This window comes from Haplochromis burtoni, unplaced genomic scaffold, assembly GCF_018398535.1.
Source record: "Haplochromis burtoni strain Fernald_Lab_line unplaced genomic scaffold, NCSU_Asbu1 Contig_1063, whole genome shotgun sequence".
In the NCBI taxonomy this organism is placed as follows: Eukaryota; Metazoa; Chordata; class Actinopteri; order Cichliformes; family Cichlidae; genus Haplochromis; species Haplochromis burtoni.
This window is the reverse complement of record NW_024583424.1, coordinates 73,375-78,617: the sequence shown is the minus strand read 5'-3', so window position 1 is coordinate 78,617 and position 5,243 is coordinate 73,375. Positions and strand designations below refer to the sequence as shown.

General features: G+C 37.4%; 1 protein-coding gene and 1 long non-coding RNA gene across 3 annotated transcripts in view; both read right to left on the bottom strand.

Moving 5' to 3' along the window:
• LOC102307326 overlaps positions 1–3,991 on the bottom strand; it is a 6,258-nt gene extending 2,267 nt beyond the window's left edge. Inside the window, exon 1 of the long non-coding RNA XR_317803.3 lies at positions 3,795–3,991. This is a non-coding gene — a long non-coding RNA (uncharacterized LOC102307326). The remainder of the gene's footprint in view (positions 1–3,794) is intronic.
• Positions 1–5,243, bottom strand: part of LOC102306624 (butyrophilin subfamily 3 member A2) — a 21,135-nt gene that overhangs the window by 5,869 nt on the left and 10,023 nt on the right. The gene's annotated exons all lie outside the window — the stretch shown is intronic.

Genomic DNA, 5,243 nt, shown 5'->3' with positions numbered 1-5,243 from the left:
TAACCCTTTTTTCCTGCTCACTAGTCGGCACCTGGATATATTTTCCAACTCTCGCCATAGTCACGTTTCAGGATTCTGGTCTGCTGCAGCTGGTAAAACTCACTCACAAACTGCCATCCTCACCTGCCTGCCTCCCTGCACACCCACATCGCACTCTGTACTCACCTTCATCTAAATCACCTCCTCCTCCAGCTAATCTCCACCTGCCGCCACGTAAGACCTCTTAGTTTTGAAATCTTAGATTCATTTACAACGCCGCGGACCACTCTGATTATTATCTCCTTTGTTCCAGTGTTCCTGGTCCGCTATATATTCCATCGCCCGTCACTTAGGTCCAGTTTTTGGTTCTGTGCTTGAGTCCATTCCTTTTTCATGGGCCATTGAGCCCTGGCACTTTTAAGATACTTTCAGGTGAGAATTTTGCTATGTAAACTTCAACTATCTGCTTGATTTATCAAGACATCACATATTTGCAAAAGTGCTCTGACGTTTTTCAAGATGGCTTTTACCCACCAGCTGACTGGGTGGTCAAGGCACAGAATCCCAGCGCATCATTTTCAAACCCCTCTCAGTCTTTCACTACTTGGGTTAAACATGATATATAAGTCACTTAGATCACTTCTAAATGTTCATGTTTGGTTTATTTCAGTGTTTGATTTGTTCCTGAGTAAATTGGTTTGGCTGAAATTAAAGTTCAGCTTTATAACTGGACCGTTTTATTTAATACTGAAGTCTTACTTGGAGAGCTGTCAGTCTATTTTGAATTTCATCCATCATAGCCCCTGATGTAAAATGTTCTGTTCTTAGTTAAACAGCTGACTCTGAATTAAATCTAACATAAAAATATTTAAATTCAGGAGGAAACATTTCACCGGGAGCAATAACAGCATGTTAATACATGGAGATCCTGAAGGCTGCTACAAAAATGATCAGATTATACGTTAAATATTTGTTCAACTCTCTTCCAAGATCCAGCCATCTATTGTCAGTTTTGTGTGTCTACTAAAATAAAAACAAAAGCGTTCCAACGTCTCACCTGTTTGTTGTTATTCAGGCATACATGTGTACAATTTTTATTGAGAGAGAGATTAAGCTTGTGTTTCTGTCATGTAGTGAGTCATTGTGCTTAACTGTATGAAGTTTATTAGACATTATGAAACCTGATATGTAAAAGCGAATTTTGGCCAAAGTGCTTTTTAAAGTTATCTGAAAAAAATAAATCTACATCATGTGTAATTTCAATTGCAAATATTAATCACAGTTAAATGAAGAGGGAATGGCAGTAAAAACTGGCGTTCTCAGGAAGTCTGGACTTGCGAAGTCTGAACGCGAGTGCCGACTCGTTTACTTGAAATTTGAGAAACCGCCCCATTTTTGATTAGTATGTTTAATTATTTTATTTTAAAGACTATTGTTGCTTTTAAGCTAGTTTAAACCAAACCACGCCACTGGATTTAGATACATTTTGGACAGTTTTCCCAGAATGCAGTAGCGAGCAAGCTGATTGGAGACAAAAACAGCTAATCAGAAGTTTTTGCATCCAAGTCTGTTATTGGTGTGCAGAAAGAGTTGAACATGCAGGGAGCAGAGATGTGGAGAGTGCGAGCGACACACTGCGAGCAGGTCCCCAGAGATCTGACCAAGAGCAAATGCAAAAACAGAGCTAGAGGGGCTGTTACTGTGTGTGTATATGAATAATAGCAAACACTGAAATACACTGTTTGCATGCAGCAATAAATTTTGTTCACTCAAATTGAGCTTTTCTTTGCTCAAAATAAATTTCTCCTCAAAATAAAATACTTTTACTTGTACTTCAATACTTGTACTTGCAATTTTTTTTTACGTGCCAAGGATGTTGTGCTTCATTCAGGCATCCCCCAGCATGATGCCAGGGCCCACAAGATATTCAATTTTAAGAATCTATCATGTGGCCACTTCGGACCTTTTCTTCTCTCCTGACATGATGCTATTGATTTTGTAAATGACAAACCTCAAGTTAGGCATTCGATGTCAGGATGGAGTGATGTGAAGAGATTTGAGTACACAGGACTTCTCATCCTAGCAGATGTGTATCAGTCCAAAGGGGAATCTATCCTCATCCCATCCTGTGGGATGAGCATAATGGGTAACCAATCTTCAGGGCCACCACGTCAGATAGTAAGCACCAACTTCCGATTTGATGACCGACTCAATTGTCCTTATCAACACAAGGAGGCTCCAGGTTGTCAAACTTACTTGTTATAATTTTTTCATAACCTACTCCCTTGCCCAGTATCATCCATATACTCTGTATCAGCAGAGCATGAATAATACTGGTAGGGAATATCAAGGCAAACAAGCCGGAGCTTCCCTCCAACGCTGAAGCTGACAAAGGCGAGAGCTGTCTTCTCAATAATAATAATGCAATACAATTCATTTTGTGTCTGTTCTTTGACATGTCCAATAATCTAATCACCCCCAATGTCCCATCCTCATCTAATTTATTACATGGAAATTTATTTTTTGTGAGTTTACAGTTCAATAAATAGTAAATGATTCAAACATTATAAAGTAGAATTTAAAGGCTTAAAATCCAGAAGATAATTTAATACTTGTGAATACTTTAATACAAGTGATATATGAAAAAAAGCAGACGAAATATTGTTGGTTGAGGTTTTTCTGGCAGATTTTGAGAGTGTAGATTTTTGTACACAAAGGTATCGAAATGGTGCAAAATGCATAAGCAGAGTATGGATGAGAAAAAGACTAAAAGACTCTAGATTTTAAAAAAGAAGATTTCTGGCAAAAATCCATGTTGCAAGCTATAACGCAGCCAAATGCTGCGTTTCACTGACTAGAGTAACATTGCTGACATTGTACTAATGCCTGACTGTCACACTCCCACAACTGATTGCGGGTGATATGTCATCATCAGGGTAACCGGTTTTGTTTTTGGGTTTTTTTTCAGCATGAACTGTGAGTCTTTGTGCTAGTGCTCTCACCCATCAAGCCCCTACTATATTTTCCTTTGAAAGCAGAAAAGGGACCTCTAGCTATGATTGACAGAGTGCAGAACAAACCTGATGAGTCTAAAGCTTAAAATCAACAAAACACCTCCAAACTTTCAGGATTTTTTCTGAGGAGTAAACTGACTTTTGTTCTCAAGAGTTTGTATCAAGCAGTCATTTTCAGAGGAGAAACCGAAACAATTCATGTGAGTTGACTCTGCCCACTCTCTACACAGCAGAGCAATCGGCACCAGCCTGAAAGAAAATCTGAGAAACCTGCTGCAGTCAGCTCTGTGTTTTATCTCTATTTGGCAAATACATTAAAGAAAAGCACAAAGGCTCAGCCAAGGATGGAGGTGACCCATCAAACACTCACCAGGAACACAGATAAGCTTAGACTATGACCTTTTATTTTGAAATTAACCTGCTCCATAGCAGTGTAACTTAGGTACATAACTAAAACTGAAAGCTCAGAGTTTATTTTAAGTCACCTCGATCGACAAAGTCCTGCTTTGAGTGCAAGTCTCTGCACGACTCCAAGAACAGTTATTTATAAACATAAATAAAGCTTTTCTCACACTTTGCTGCTACATTTGGAGCTTTGTGGGAGTTTTTAACAACTGACAGACATTTGTCATCTTGTATGTGCTCACGATTTGACAGCAAAACAACAAAAAAAATCACTTTTTTTTTCTTTAACCACATATTTAGTGTTTTTTATAATGTTTTTGTTTGTTTGTTCTCTGAATCAAAAAACAAAACAACAAAACAGCAAAGAACCAGACAAATAAATAAAAAAAGACTTACCACAGATAAAGACACAGTGATCCAAACTGTTGCTGTTAAAGTGAAATGAATCGTTGTAGCTGAGCAGGAAACAGGAACTGAGACAATGATTAACGAGTCACTGCAAACCAGACACTCAAGTCTGATCAGTTTCTAACGTTCACTGCTGCACATTCCTTGGTGTTTATCAGATAAACACTGAGCATGACGAACACAGGGACGGTTGACCTTGATTGCATATTGCACCAGATCACTACAGAGCATGTGTAGATAGTTCAGCACTTTCTTATTACCTTCAAAAAGGAGCTCGTGTTTTTGGTGGTGTTTGCATTACGTTCTGTCTGTAAACAGCTCTAAAAACTCTGTAGGGTGTAGAGCAGGATGATGTTATAACAACCCATTGAAATCTGGTTTGCGTCCAACAAGGTCAACTTTATGACTTGTTGGTGGAAAATTGACAAAAAGTCTTAAAACTTGTACACTTGTACAAGTGCACTGTGTAACATTTATAAAGTATAAAAATTTTAAATATCATGTCATGTTTGACCTCTGACCTCTCCCCAACTTCAACAGATCAACCTGAAAGTCAGAGTAATGATAATGTTATATAGAGACATTTATTAAAAAACTATGTCATTGTTGGTACTGACAGCATGTAGCCAATGATACATGGGGTTTGTAAATATCAGGTTACTCTGGACCTCTGACCTCTTCTTTTGGGTCAAATATGGTCAAACTTTCATAAAATGTATTTTATCTATAATTCTAATTCTACTGCCTTTATATTGGTGACATGTTTCATGACATTGTTTTGTGCACTACAGTAACAGGTTGCAACCACTTAAATACAAAAAAGTACATGTACAATGTTCCTGAATGTTTTTAAATAAACTGTTTCTTATAAAACCCCTTTTTTTTGGTATTTACCATTAAAAATGTAAATGTATTTGAGTCAAAATCAAATGAATGCTACACATGTACTATATCCACATAAATAGAAACTAATTATACTCAAAATTATGTCAGGTATATCAGATTAGTTTTTAAACATTTTAATATTCACTGTATACATCTTTTGCAAATAGTTTTCTTCGGTGCCCCTTGCATCAAACTTTGATGTATTGCTGGTTACATACAGCCAATTGTGATTTTTGCGAATTAACCTTTTTGTGACATTGTTGTGGAGAACAAAGAACGGCTCAATTTATTAAAATGAAGAGATAATGATCACCTCTTCCCTGGGGTAATGAATTTGGCCACTCTGGCACGGAGGTACAAGAATAAATCAATTTACACATCATATTAACATGAGCACGGTTTTATTAGACAAGAGGGTAACTGGGGGATCAACACAAGTCAACCGGTGCCACAGAGCAGAAGAAACCAGATTATTGATAACAAGAACTCGACCTCTGTATGACATACAGTAAAAAACGAAAAAAAAAAAAAATTATAGTGCAAATTTGCAAA